Source organism: Scyliorhinus torazame, chromosome 5, assembly GCF_047496885.1.
Source record: "Scyliorhinus torazame isolate Kashiwa2021f chromosome 5, sScyTor2.1, whole genome shotgun sequence".
Taxonomy (NCBI): Eukaryota; Metazoa; Chordata; class Chondrichthyes; order Carcharhiniformes; family Scyliorhinidae; genus Scyliorhinus; species Scyliorhinus torazame.
This window is the reverse complement of record NC_092711.1, coordinates 105,215,153-105,229,830: the sequence shown is the minus strand read 5'-3', so window position 1 is coordinate 105,229,830 and position 14,678 is coordinate 105,215,153. Positions and strand designations below refer to the sequence as shown.

Below are 14,678 nucleotides of genomic sequence, written 5' to 3'. Positions count from 1 at the left end.
CAAGGCTGCCTTGACCGACCTGGTTAAACCAATCAACATGTAGATTAAAATCCCCCATGATAACTGCTGTACCATTTCGACATGCATCAGTTATTTCTTTGTTTATTGCCTGCCCCATCATAATGTTACTATTTGGTGGCCTATAGATTACTCCTATCAGTGATTTTTTCGCCTTACTATTCCTGATTTCCACCCAAATGGATTCAACCTTATCCTCCATAGCCCCAATGTCATCCCTTACTGTTGCCCGGATGTCATCCTTAAATAACAAGAGTTCCACCACCTCCCTTACCATCCACTCTGTCCTTCCGAAAAGTTTGATACCCTCAGATATTTAACTCCCAGTCGTGACCATCCTTTAACCATTTTTCTCAGACTTTTGTTTCTTCTGCCCGATGGAAAAGGTTGGAAGAGACAATAACCCGGGTGGGAGGGGTCTTCGATTATGCTGCCCGCTTTCCCAAGGCAGCGGGAGGTGTAGGCAGAGTCAATGGATGGGAGGCGTGTTTGTGTGTTGGTCTGGGCTGCGTTCACGACTCTCTGTAGTTTCTTATGGAGTCCACAATTTTGAGGTGTTCAATATGAAAGTTGCTGAACCAAAAGCCAATGGAAGGACCCCTGTAAAATCTTGGAGATTGGCCAGAATACTAAGGAGAATTAAAGTGAATTGTGGAGAGCTTTGACATACCTTTGGATGGTCCCAGGAACATGTGAATAAACCTTCAAGATATTGTTAAATGTAAGGGAATTATTTGGGGATAGGGTGGGTGGGAAGAGTTTAAAAAGTTGAACTGGGATTACAGCGTAAATCATTGTTAACTATAGTGTTAAGTTCATAGTGCTGGTTTTTCATTTTATTTTAAATATCTAGTAAAGTTTGTTTTTGTTTAAAAACATGACATTTTATGACTCCATTCTTTCAGTTAATCACTGGGTGTTTCTCTTTAAACATTAACCGTCCTGACCAGGATCATAACAATATGGACAATGTTTCAAAATAAATTGAAGAAAAAATATGGTTTTCCTTACTTTATCTGTTACCCCTCTCCGAGGATACCCAATAATTTATTAGTGAGCAAATCGTTTTGTGAAACAAAAAGAGAATTGATTACTAAAAATTGAACTAATTGTCGTCCCTTCGAAAGCAGGAGGGCTATCTCCCAGCACAGAGGGTCATTAGGGATTTTCCCGTAGACTAATTGACAGGGATTATACCCTCCAACCATCTGAAGTGAATTCTCTACATGAATCATCCCGGCCAGTGCAGTTGTCAACTTGCAGTTAGGCTGATCAGCTCAAGAGTTTCTGCAGCATTTCATTGATCACCGTGTGATTCCTTTCACAGAGTCCGTCGCTGAAAGGACTTTCAGCTGCAATGTTCATGACCAAAATGCCCATATTTTCTCACACGTCTCCAAACTCGTCATTAATAAGTTTGCCTCCATCATCAGTCAGACACTGAGCTATTGCCCCAGGTCCAGTCACTGGCCATTTCTCCATGACCTGTCGAGAATCACCCTTTTATCCTTGCCATGTATTATTGGAGAAAGACTAAATCGGGTTACCATTTAGTTACCATGTCTAAAGTTTAGAATGAAAATATTTCTGTCTTTGTCCCATACCTTTAGATTCATGGCAACTGCCTCGTTAAAATCACAGACAAAGGGAAGGTTTATAATAGGCTGTGATGGCGTGCTCCGATTCTTTTTACAGATTTCACACTTTGCATAGAACGTAGAATAAAATTCCTGCAGTGCACCAGAGTCTTTGAAAGGGACCTTACCTAGGAATACTCCCCCGCCCTATCCCTGTAACCCCATTTCACCTTTTGAACACTAAGGGACAATTTAGCAAAGCCAATGCACCTAACCTGCACATCTTTGGGCTGTGGGAGGAAACGGGAGCATCCGGAGGAAATCCACACAGACATGGAGAGAAAGTGCAAACTCCACGCAGTCACCCAAGGCCAGAATTGAACCAGGGTCCCTGGCGCTATGAGACAGCTGTGCTAACCACTGTGCCTCCGTGCCAGAGCCTTGTCTTTGCATCAGCCAACCCGGTACCTTTTAGCAGGATTTTTCATCTTTGACGGTGAGGTTGAGCAGTTTGTCTGCAGCTTTGAGACAATTTATTTTCTCTGATTCTTATCAGCTGATGCTATTCATCCTTCTCAAACACTCTGATCAGAAACGTCAGGTATTATTAAGGGGATATGATAATGTTCTGATGGAGTAAACTTCAGATGCATTGACTTTCTAAAAACAATTGCCTTATCTTGTTCCATGTCCAGTTGCATTTGTACTTTGTTCATGGAAGGTTTACGCAACAGAAAGGGTATTTCACCAGACACCGGTCCCAGTAAACCGCCTTACTCCAGCTATTTTACATCAAATCAACATTATTTTAGTGACTTCAATGTCTTGACATCACCAAACTGAAACATGGAGAGCTTTCTTACTCCCTGACCCTTGTGTCGTTCTTCACCAGGAGGTGATCTTCACCAATCTGACCCAATCCTGTCGAAGTGCAGCCTTTAAGGAATGGGCTTGTGAGGAAAGGTTGGACAGGCTGGGCTTGTGAGGAAAGGTTGGACAGGCTAGGCTTGTATCCTGTGGAGCTTAAGTAAGATTGAAACATGTAAGATCCTAAGGGGTGGAATCAGAGAGGATGTTCCCTCCTGTTGAAGAAAATTGAACTGGGTCACTTTTTTAATATATATTTTTGAGAGTTTTTCCCGTTTTTACAAATAACACCACAAATCCTTAACTGGTACAGTACGGCAGAAATCCTCCAGTGTGCATGAATACAGAAAAGTAGAAGATTAAACTTGGTGCCTCCGTTTATACTGGGGAAAACGGTGAATGGATAAACTGGAGAAAGAGGGAGAAGAGGATAACGCATGAAAACAGGGTAAAATGGTGCACACCTTCACATGTAGCGATCGCTCACACACCTAAAGAAAATATAGGATAAGATTTCCATACCCTACTGAGGTTTGCTCCAAAACAGACCTTTCCCCAATTCCAATCATAATGAGGTGCCAGGGACACTTTGTGATGTATTTTTCTCGGATCAGGGACCTGTCTGCATCTTTACAGGATCCAATCAACATTCTTTAACCCCAAAATAAAGAAAAGTATAGAAATAATTCACAAAACCTTTTGTCCGAAGGGGGATATCTTACATTCAACCACAAGATGCAGCAAATCCCCCAAATCAAGTTCAGTAGAGTGATCATTATTCCACATAATATATATATTATATACACACACACAGCAAACATTCATACAATCGGTTCAGATTATAATTGACATGGTCAGTGCATCCCTTCACACGGAGAATAAAGGATATTGTAAAGTGTGGGGATCCCAGGGTAAAGCCATGAACATGGCCCTATGGTGCATGCTCTGCTCCATAAAGCAACCAAGGATTCTCCACCCTGCCAAGGCTCACGACACAACTGACCTCACTCCTCAGTGTAAAAGCAAGAATTATAGTACGTAAAAAACACAGGTAAATACTGCACAGCCCTCATGTCATACAACCATCTCAGTGCTGTTTTCACAGGGTAACAGGCAACAACACCTCACTGCTCATATATCATACACCCTTGCCGGGATAAAAGGCAATAACACAAAATCAGGAGTAAAGTCACAGAAGGACAAAGGTTAGGTTTAATGATGAACTGCAGAATAACATAACCATCCAGGGAGATTGGAAAGGCCACAGCCTCCAAGGATCATGGAGCAACAATCTGGATCCATCCAGAGGTCCCCCGAAGTCCCTGCACCTCCGCCATGTCGTCCCCCCGAAACGCCCGTAAAGAAATACAGAGGAACCGCCATTTCTGGTGCCTCCAACGCTTCCCAAAAAACAGCGAGAATACAAAATAAGACCAGTGGTCGGGGTCCCCGACCGACCCCAGGCCTCGAAGAGAGGATACAATTTTTTCCGTCAAACTCAAACCACTGAACCTGCAAATCGAGATTGTGAAAGTATAGCAGCCTGTTCTCAAATTCAGCCGGGAATTTATTCCCAGCTCCCCTCGGGAGACAGGGCACACGGATATTCCTTCTGCAGCCCCATCTCCCCGAATCAACCAGGATGATCAACACCCCATGCAGCAGGATATTTAAGGACTGAAGGCGAGGCCTCACTCAGGAAGCTGCTCTATCGACTGACAGGATTCTCTTCTCTGTTTCATCCAATACCTTTGGGACATCCCACAATTCATAAATAATTTGGGCTGAGGAGCCAAAACTAACATCCACAACAGCTCACAATGGCAGCCATCCTTTAGGCCCATCCACCAGGGAAACCACCCCTGTAACTAGACCCAGCGCGGCCGCCTCCATCCACCAGGGAAACCACCCCTGTAACTAGACCCAGCGCGGCCGCCTCCATCCACCAGGGAAACCACCCCTGCGACTGGACCCCAATCTGGCCACCTCCGTCCACCAGGGAAACCACCCCTGTAACTAGACCCAGCACGGCCGCCTCCGTCCACCAGGGAAACCACCCCTGTAACTGGACCCAGCCTGGTCGCCTCCGACAACCAGGGAAACCACCACTGCGACTGCACCCCAGCCAGGCCTCTGACCGCCTACGTCCACTCGGGAAACCACCACTGCGACTGGATCCCAGTCCGGCCGTCTCCGTCCACCAGGGAAACCACCACTGCGACTGCACCCCAGCCAGGCCTCTGACCGCCTACGTCCACTCGGGAAACCACCACTGCGACTGGACCCCAGTCCGGCCGTCTCCGTCCACCAGGGAAACCACCACTGCGACTGCACCCCAGCCAGGCCTCTGACCGCCTACGTCCACTCGGGAAACCACCACTGCGACTGGACCCCAGTCCGGCCATCTCCGTCCACCAGGGAAACCACCACTGCGACTGGATCCCAGTCCGGCCGTCTCCGTCCACCAGGGAAACCACCACTGCGACTGCACCCCAGCCAGGCCTCTGACCGCCTACGTCCATTCGGGAAACCACCACTGCGACTGGACCCCAGTCCGGCCGTCTCCGTCCACCAAGGAAACCACCACTGCGACTGGACCCCAGCCAGGCCTGTGACTGCCTACGTCCATTCGGGAAACCACCACTGCGACTGGACCCCAGTCCGGCCGTCTCCGTCCACCAGGAAAACCACCACTGCGACTGCACCCCAGTCCGGCCGTCTCCGTCCACCAGGGAAACCACCACTGTGACTGGACCCCAGTCCGGCCTCTGACCGCCTACGTCCATTCGGGAAACCACCACTACGACTGCACCCCAGTCCGGCCGTCTCTGTCCACCAAGGAATCCACCACTGTGACTGGACCCCAGTCCGGCCTCTGACCGCATCATTCAGCCAATGATTGTGTTGACTGAACTCTGCTCCCTGCCACCAAAGTTTTACCAGGATCTCCCAGGAACATAACACAGATCATACAGGTCAGGATCAAATAATTATGGGTTGTGCATCTGGATAAAGAAGAGGATTAATGGACGAGTGGTGCCAGGGCTCGCAAAAATGCAGCCACCCCCGCGCTTGCGTTTCCCCGGATTGACTGTATTGAACACAAAGATGATTGATTTAACTTTTATCCAGAATATTAAACACTATAACTGGGCTAGAGATTATTATTAGCAGAGACAGACCCAGTTCAGTTCAATTTCTGATTATCAGTAAAATCCAATCAGTGTAGTTAGCGGTGAACTCACTGGTGACTCCGGACATGGGATAACTAACTAAATCCATTCCCACTTTCAGACCAGGTGCACCACCTCACCCTGCTGTGAATTTGCTGATGTACAGTGAGGTGAATAGTGACCCAGTCCCACAGTGCAGGTAGGTGATTGATCTCTCATTAGTGTGAACATGTTGATGGCACATCAGTTCCTGGAAACCTACAACACGTCCTTCAATCTGGCCATTGAACAGGTCTCTCCTCAGTGTGAACATAGTATTCCAGAAGGATGGGTGAATGAATTAATTCCCTCATTTGGAGAACGAGAGCGGTCTCTCCCCACTGTGAAGGCGCTGGTGTTGCAGCAGGATGGATGAACGAGTGAATCCCTTCCCACACTCATCGCAGGTAAATGGCTTCTCCCCAGAGTGAACCCATCTGTGTGACAGCAGGTCAGATGACTGAGTGAATCCCTTCCCACACACAGAGCAGGTGAATGGCCTCTCCCCAGTGTGAATTCGCTGATGTATAATGAGGACAGATGATTGTTTGAACCCAGTCCCGCAGTAAGAGCACCGGAACGGTTTCTCGTCAGTGTGAAGACGCTGATGGTACATCAGCTCCCTGGAACTTTTAAAGCACTTCCCACAGTCTGAGCATTTAAAAGGTCTCTCATCAGTGTGAACTCTCTGGTGTGTCAGCAGGTGGGATGACTGAGTGAATCGCTTTCCACACTTGGAGCAAATGAATGGCCTCTCTCCAGTGTGAACTCGCTGGTGTGTCAGCAGGTGGCAGAACTGGGAGAATCCTTTTCCACACACGGAGCAGGTGAACGGTTTCTCCCCGGTGTGACTGCGCCGATGAGTTTCCAGGTCAGACGGGGATCTTAATCCCTTCCCACAGTCCCCACATTTCCACGGTTTCTTCACGTGTGGCAAACGTTGGTGTTTTGACAGGCCAGATGATCGGCTGTGGCTTCGTCCACACACAGAACACGTGTATGGTTTCTCCCCACTGTGAATGGTGCTTTTTCCTTCCATGTTCAAAATCCGTACGTGGGAGGCTCCACCTGATCCTGGTGTGATGTTTGACTTCAGTTTTCTGACTCCAAATCCTCCCCTTCTAATATCCTGTGAAATTGATTTAAAAGAGAAAAAAGGGAGTGAGAGAGAACCCACAAAAACACAAAAACAGGTTGTGAAATTGAGCTGAATGAATCTGGTCATTGGTGGGGCCGGCACTGGGAAAACGTGAGGGTGAAAACTGTTGAATTGTCATAAAAACCCAACTGGATTCGCAGCTCCCTGTCCCTCTAAAGATGGCAGTCATTAACTCCCTCCCTAACAGCAATGTGGGTGTACCTACATGGGTGCACCTACACCTCTTGGAACTGCAGCAGTTCAAGAAGGCAGCTCACCAGCATCTTCTGAAAGGCAACTAGCAATGGGCAGTAAATGTTGGCCTAACCAATGACCCCCCCATCTGGTAAAATGAATTGATAGAAAACCAGGCCGGTCTCCTGCTCCTGTGTGGGTGGAATGAGAATAAAATCAATTGTGAATGATTTTCTCTCCTGGTCACAGGGACCCTGAAGTCCCGCCCACTCTGTGGCATCACCAACGTGGCTTCACATTCGATACACTTACCGCTGAAATAAGGTGGAGGCCGTTCGCCGTTGACCTGTTCCTGGGAAAAGGCCCGGAGCTGCTAACTCAAGACCTGCGGGCTCTTATTCGGAGCTTGAGGCCGAAACTACGGGCAGGATTCTCCACTCCCACGCCGAAGTGCCCACGCCGTCGTGAACGCTGTTGAGGTTCACAACGGCGCGAAACGGCCCCTATCCCGACTGATTCAGGGCCCAATAATGGGCTAGGAGCGGGGCCGCGTCATCTACACGCGCCAGGCCTTGTCGCCGCGTAAAGGCGGCGCCGCATACATGACGCGGCCAGCGCCGCATAACTGGCGTCACCCGCGCATGCGTGGGTTGGCCGGCGCCAACCCGCGCATGCGTGGTTGCCGCCCTCTCCGAGTCCGCCCCGCAAGAAGATGGCGGACGGATCTTGCGGGGCCGCGGGAGGAAGGAGGTCCTCCTTCAGAGAGGACGTCCCGATGATCGGTGGGCACCGATCACGGGCCAGCCCACATTTGAGGTACCCCCCGGTGCAGGATCCCCCTCCCCCGCCCCGCAGGCCGCCCCCCCCAGCGTTCCCGCGCTGTTCCCGACGGCAGTGACCAGGTGTGGACGGCGCCGGGGGGAACCCGCCGTTTTGGGCTGGCCACTCGGCCCATCCAGGCCTGAGAATAGCAGGGGTGCCGGAGAATCGCCATTTTGGGTGTCTCGGGTGATTCTGCAGCCCGCGACTCGACGGGGCCATTCCCGCCGCTTGGGAGAATCGCGGGAGGGCGTCGGACCGGCGTTGTGGGAAATTTTGGTGGCCCAGGCGATTCTCCCAACCGGCGCGGAAGTGCAGAATCGCGCCCAAAGTCTTTCTGAAGCCTTCCCAGCCTAAATGCGGCCCCAATTCTCCGCTCCCCCCGGTGAGCCCATTCCTCCCTCCGCCTGACCGACTCTCACCCGCAACAGAAACCCTCTCGCGCAGGGCTGAGCAAAATGACACTGCGCATGCTCCACAGACCCTCCAGAACCGCGCGTGCGCATTCACTTCCTATAGTCTGAATAGGACATTTTCACACCCGCAAGGAATGTTGGGTAGCGGCAGCGCCATTGAATGTCCAAAAAGGAAATAGAAGATTATTTTATTAACCGTTCGAAATGCATTAATTGAAAACACATACATATAAATCCTAGTGAATTTGCACTCTGCTATATTTAATTTCTCAAAGTGATTTAAACCATCTGTTGGAAGACACTCAGCTTTTCAAGCTTTTCCCACTCTCCTCCTCAAGAGGTGTTGGCTCTGGTTGTGTTTAATTCCACCGTCACTGATTCTTCTTGCTTTCTCTCTCTATCTGAATAATCACTGGTTTTATAGAAAGATCGAGCACAGATGGAAACCATTCAGCCCATTATGCCTGTACTGGCTCTTTGGAGGATCTATCCAATTAATTCCACAGTCCTGCTGTCTGAGTCAAAACAAGGTGTATCTGCTGTAGTGCTGCAGGAGGTGAAGGGAAAGGGGTTTCCAGCTTGTTACTTCTCAGACACACGCACCCCTGTGTTTGAACAGTGCACTAAACAGAGATTAAAGGCTGACTCAAATATAGGCAAAATGTGCTGCAAAATCTCAGCAGGTCTGCCAGCACCTGTGGAAATTACAAGTGTTTTGAACCCAATATGACTCTTCTTCAGAATTGAGCTGCCATAATCACAGAATCACACAGTGCAGAAGAAGCTCTTTGGGCCATCAAGTCTGCACCGACACATACAGAACACCTGGACTGTCTACCTAATCCCATTTACCTGCACTTGGCCCATAGCTTTAAATGTTATGACATGTCAAGTGCTCATCATGGTACTTTTTGAAGATGTGAGGCAACCAGCCTCTACCACCTACCCAAGCAGTGCATTCCAGCCCGTCACCACCTTTTGGGTAAAATAATTTCTCCTCAATTTCCCCCAAAACCTCCTGCTCCAGACCTTTAACTTGTGACTGACCCTTCAACTGAGGGGAACAGCTGCTCCCTATCCACCCATGTTCCTCATAATCATGTTCACCTTAATCATGTTGCCTCTCAGTCTTCTCACCTCCAACAAAAACAACCCAAGCCTATCCAACCTCTGTTCATAACTTAAATGTTCCACCCTAGGCAACATCCTGGTGAATCTCCTCTGCACCCTGTCCAATGCTATCTCACCCTTCCTATAATGTGGTGACCAGAATTGCACACAGTACTCCAGCTGTGGCCTCACCAAAGTTCTATACAGCTTCATCATGACCTCCCTGCTTTTGTAATCTATGCCCTGATTGATAAAAGCGAGTGAACCGTATGCCTTTTTCACCACTCTATTAACCTGCCCTTCTGCCTTCAGAGATCTATGGACAAACGCCAAGGTCTCTTTGTTCTTACAAAACTTCCCAGTGTTGGACCTTTCATAATATATTTCCTTGTCAAATTACTCCTTCCAAAGTGTATCAGCTCACACTTTTCAGGGTTAAATTCCATCTGCATCATAAAAGCCCATTTGGCCACGCACCCCCCCCCCCCCCCCCCCGGACGACTTTCAATTTTGCAGCAATAGTCGGCCCAATTTAAAATGTAGTGACAAGGGGGTGGCATTGAGTGAGAAGTAATACAAAAAAATCAGAATAGAGAAGTCCGAGGTCACATTCATCAGTTTTCGACAACTTGCTTTGCCCCCTTCAACATATATGGCCATAATAATGGGAATTACAACATTGCTGTACCGACCCAACAAAATAGAGCTAATATGTGACTTGTAGTCCGTTACTCCAACAGGCAATCAGCAGTTGCTGCTGGATACAGGAAATCCAAACAGGTTAGTGCAGATTCGGAACATTTGAAAAAAATCAGGTGCTAGAAGGGCTCAAGGGAAGTTGAGGAAGTGAATAGAGTCGGAGAAGAGTGATTAGAGGAGGCAATTGTGACCTGACCCTGTTTGTCAACAGGTTACGGCGGAGTGCACGAGGAGCAAAGAACAGGATGGACGATGGTTGAACGAGGCAGAACAAGAACAAACCTAAAAGTGGAATCTCCCTGATGGGCAATGAAACCGATGATAGAGAGGAAACGGACATTTAAAGAGATTTTAAGAAGACAACAATAAAACAAACACACCTCCATAGCAAGAACATCTTTCCTCAGATAAAGGCACCAAAACTGCACACAATACTCCAGGTCTGGCCTCACCAATGCCCTATACAATTGCAGTAAAACATCTCTATTCCTGTACTCAAATCATCTCGCTATGAAGGCCAACATGCCATTTGCCTTCTTTACTGCCTTTTGTATCTGTGTGCTTACTTTCAGTGACTGATGAACAAAGACATCAAGGTCTTGCTGAGTACCCACCTTTCTGGGTGACTTCCGGTGACGGTGGGTGGGAGGCGGCCGCACAATGGAGAGCTCCTGTTCGGCAACGGCATTTTGGAAATGGAGGAAATCCAAGGAAAATGGAGGCTGGAGCACCAGGGAAGGCCGCACTGCTTACGGCTGAAGAAATAACTAAGGTGATGGCTGCGGAATTTGAAAAGCAGTTGGCGCAGATTGCGAAATGCATGGAGACGGTGAGGAAGGAGATGAGGGAGGTTTTGAGTGTGCTGGTGGAGGAGGCGGTTTCTCCGGTGAGGACGGAGGTGGCGAGCGCAGTGGCGGAGGTGCAAGAGCAAGGGGAGGCGCTGAAGGAAGTGGAGGAGACATTATTGCAGCACGGTGATCAACTTGCCTCGATGGGGAAAGAGATGCGGACGGTGATGGATACTAACAAGGATCTGCTGTCTGAGAGCAGGGGTATCAATCCAGTTATTCAGAGAGCACACAATTTTCAATAGATGATGGAATAAAATGGAATTTACCACAAGTTATGTGAAGGGGGAATGAAAGATTCAGAGTTTAATTTCCCCCCCCAGTCTCCATTTGACTTAACAGCACATTTTGTGATTTTAGACAAATAAGCTAAGTGAATGAGCCAGTCACAGGATACATGAAGGGGACCCTTGCTTCTCTACCTCCCTGCTTACAAAGGGATGACTGTTGCCAATGGACCGGGTCACCCGCCTCCTGACCAGTCACCCTGGGGAGGGCTCAAATCGGCTGCTATCGTGTTAGCGCATGTTGCTGGAGGGGTTCGAGCAGGAAGGTTAGCCACATATCAACACAGTGGGTGGGTGGGTATCTTGTGGTCTGCTGACCATCCTCAATTATGCAGGCTGTGTCCTTTTGACCTTGACGGGACCCTACTCATCCTCCTCGCTGTGTGCATCGGCTGATATTCGGTAGTACGCACTGTGACCCGTGTCCCCAAAGCCAGTTGCACAAAGCACATCAGCGCCCTACAAGCCACTCTTCTGCGCAACACGCCCTGTGACGACCGTCAAATCGTGGATGAGGTTGTCAATGCCAAACCATGTGCACCTTTCCTTCTGGTCCAATGGGTCCAATCCCCACTGTGCGAATGGGAGTTGGAAGGAGGGACGGAAGGATTCGGAATTTGGATTTTCCTCCATTTTGTGTCAGTCAGAACAGAACAGAGTGTCTGTTAATTCAGCTGAACTTGGGGCAGCATGGTGGCGCAGTGGATCATAGAATTTACAGTGCAGGAGGCCATTCAGCCCATCGAGTCTGCACCAGCCCTTAGAAAGAGCACCTTACCTAAGCCCCACAACTCCACCCCATCCCCCTAACCCAGTAACGCCACCTAAACTTTTTGGACACTAAGGGCAATTTAGAATAGCCAATCCACCAATCCTGCACGTCTTTGGATAGCACGGCTGCCTCACGCCGCCGAGGTCCCAGGTTCGATCCTGGCTCTGGGTCACTGTCCGTGTGGAGTTTGCACCTTCTCCCCCGTGTTTGCGTGGGTTCCACCCCTGCAACCCAAAGATGTGCAGGGTACGTGGATTGGCCACGTTAAATTGTCCCTTAATTGGAAAAAATTAATTGGGTACTCTAAATTTTTTTTTTTTTTTAAATTTCAGCTGAACCTCATTTTGGACCAAACATGCTAACCAGACATAACCGAAGGAGACTGGCTCCTTTTGTCCGTTATGCTCACTCCCAGGAGTAGCTCATGGCTATTGGTTCCTGCTCATTAACAGTTGGTGTTCTGCTGGTGCTGGTCAATGTGTATGCCCCGAACTGGGACGATGCGGGTTTTATGCGACGCATGTTGGGTCGGATTCCGGGCTTGGATGTTGGGGGGCTTGATAATGTGGGGGGGGGGGGCTTTAACACGGTGTTGGATCCGGCACTGGATCGCTCCAGGTCCAGAACGGGTAGGAAGCCGGCGGCGGCTAAAGTGCTGAGGGGGTTTATGGACCAGATGGGAGGGGTGGACCCTTGGAGATTTGCAAGGCTGGCGGCTAGGGAATTTTCATTCTTCTCGCATGTTCATAAGGCTTACTCCTGGATCAACTTTTTTATCATGAGTAGGGCGAGAGTAGAGGATACCGAGTACTCGGCGATAGCCATTTCGGATCACGCCCCGCATTGGGTAGACCTAGAGCTGGGGGAGGAGAGGGACCAGCGCCCGTTGTGGCGCTTGGAGGTGGGGCTGCTGGTGGACAAGGAGGTGAGTGAGCGGGTCCGAGGAAGCATAGAGAGATACCTGGAGACCAACGATAACGGGGAGGTCCGAGTGGGGATGGTCTGGGAGGCGCTGAAGGCGGTGGTTAGGGGAGAACTGATCTCCATTAGGCCCACAAGGAAAGGTGCGAGCAGAGGTAGAGGGAGAGGCTGGTTGAGGAGATGGTGAGGGTAGACAGGAGGTATGCGGAGGTGCCTGAGGAGGGACGGTTGAGGAAGAGGCGCAGCCTCCAGGCCGAATTCGACCTGTTGACCACCAGGAAGGCGGAGGTGCAGTGGAGGAAGGCCCAGGGGGCGATTTATGAGTATGGTAAAAAGGCAAGTCGGATGCTGGCGCACCAGCTTCGGAAGCGGGACACAGCTAGGGAGATCGGGGGTGTTAAGGACAGGGGAGGGAGCGTGGAGCGGAGTGGAGTTGGCATCAATGGGGTCTTTAGGGAAATTTATTAGGAACTGTACTGGTCCGAGCCCCCACTGGAGGAGGGAGGGATGGGCTGCTTTCTGGACCAATTGAGGTTTCCGAAGGTGGAGGAGGGACTGGTGGTGGGATTGGGGGTCTCGATTGTGCTGGAGGAGCTGGCCAAAGGGATAGGGAGCATGCAGGCGGGGCCGGATGGTTTCCCGGTCGAGTTTTACAAGAAATATGTGGACCTGTTGGGCCCGTTGCTAGTTAGGGCCTTCAATGAGGCAAGGGGGGGTGGGCTTTGCCCCCGACGATGTCCCGAGCACTGATCTCCTTGATCCTGAAGCGGGACAAGGATCCCCTGCAGTGTGGGTCTTACAGGCCGATTTTGTTGTTAAACGTAGATGCCAAGGTGCTGGCGAAGGTCTTAGCCACGAGGATTGAGGATTGTGTGCTGCAGGTGATCCACGAAGACCAGACGGGGGTCGTGAAGGGGAGGCAGTCGAACGCGAATGTGAGGAGGCTCCTGAACGTTATTATAATGACGGTGAGGGAAGGGGAAAGCGAAGATATTAGTGGGGATGCTCGCTGAGAAGGCCTTCGATAGGGTAGAGTGGGGGTACTTGTGGGAGGTGCTGAAGAGGTTTGGGTTTGGGGAGGGATTTGTCAGGTGGGTTAGGCCGTTGTACGAGACCCCGATGGAGAGTGTGGCCATGAACAAGAGGAGGTCTGAGTACTTTCGGTTGCATCGAGGGATGAGGCAGGGGTGTCCCCTGTCCCCCCTGCTCTTTGCACTGGCGATTGAACCCCTGGCTATGGCACTGAGGGAGCCGAGGAACTGGAGGGGGTTGGTGCGGGGTGGGGAGGAGCATAGGGTGTCGCTCTATGAGGACGACTTGCTGCTATATGTGGCGGACCCGATGAGGGGAATGCCGGAGGTAATGAGGATCCTTAGGGAGTTTGGGGATTTCTCAGGGTACAAGCTCAACATGGGGAAGAGCGAGTTGTTCGTGGTTCACCCAGGGGACCAGGAGAGGGGGATTGGTGAGTTCCCACTAAAAAGGGCGGAGAGGAGCTTCAGGTATTTGGGGGTCCAGGTGGCCAAGAGCTGGGGGGCCCTCCATAGGCTTAATTACACGAGGCTGGTGGAGCAAATGGAGGAGGAGTTCAAGAGGTGGGACGCATTGCCGCTGTCCCTGACGGGTAGGGTGCAGTCAGTTAAGATGACGGTGCTCCTAAGGTTCTTGTTCCTGTTCCAGTGCCTCCCCATGTTTATCCCGAAGGCCTTCTTTAGGCGGGTCAATAGGAGCATAACGGGGTTTGTGTGGGTGCGAGGGACTCAGAGGGTGAGAAGGGTGTTCCTGGAGCGGAGTAGGGA

The 14,678-nt window shown here is 50.2% G+C and overlaps 1 protein-coding gene across 1 annotated transcript in view; it reads right to left on the bottom strand.

The window, feature by feature from the left end:
* Positions 1-3,646: 3,646 nt before the first annotated feature.
* Positions 3,647-14,678, bottom strand: part of LOC140421558 (uncharacterized) — a 34,094-nt gene continuing 23,062 nt past the window's right edge. The window contains exon 2 of the transcript XR_011946903.1: positions 3,647-6,803. The gene's annotated coding sequence lies outside the window, so the exon portion shown is untranslated. The remainder of the gene's footprint in view (positions 6,804-14,678) is intronic.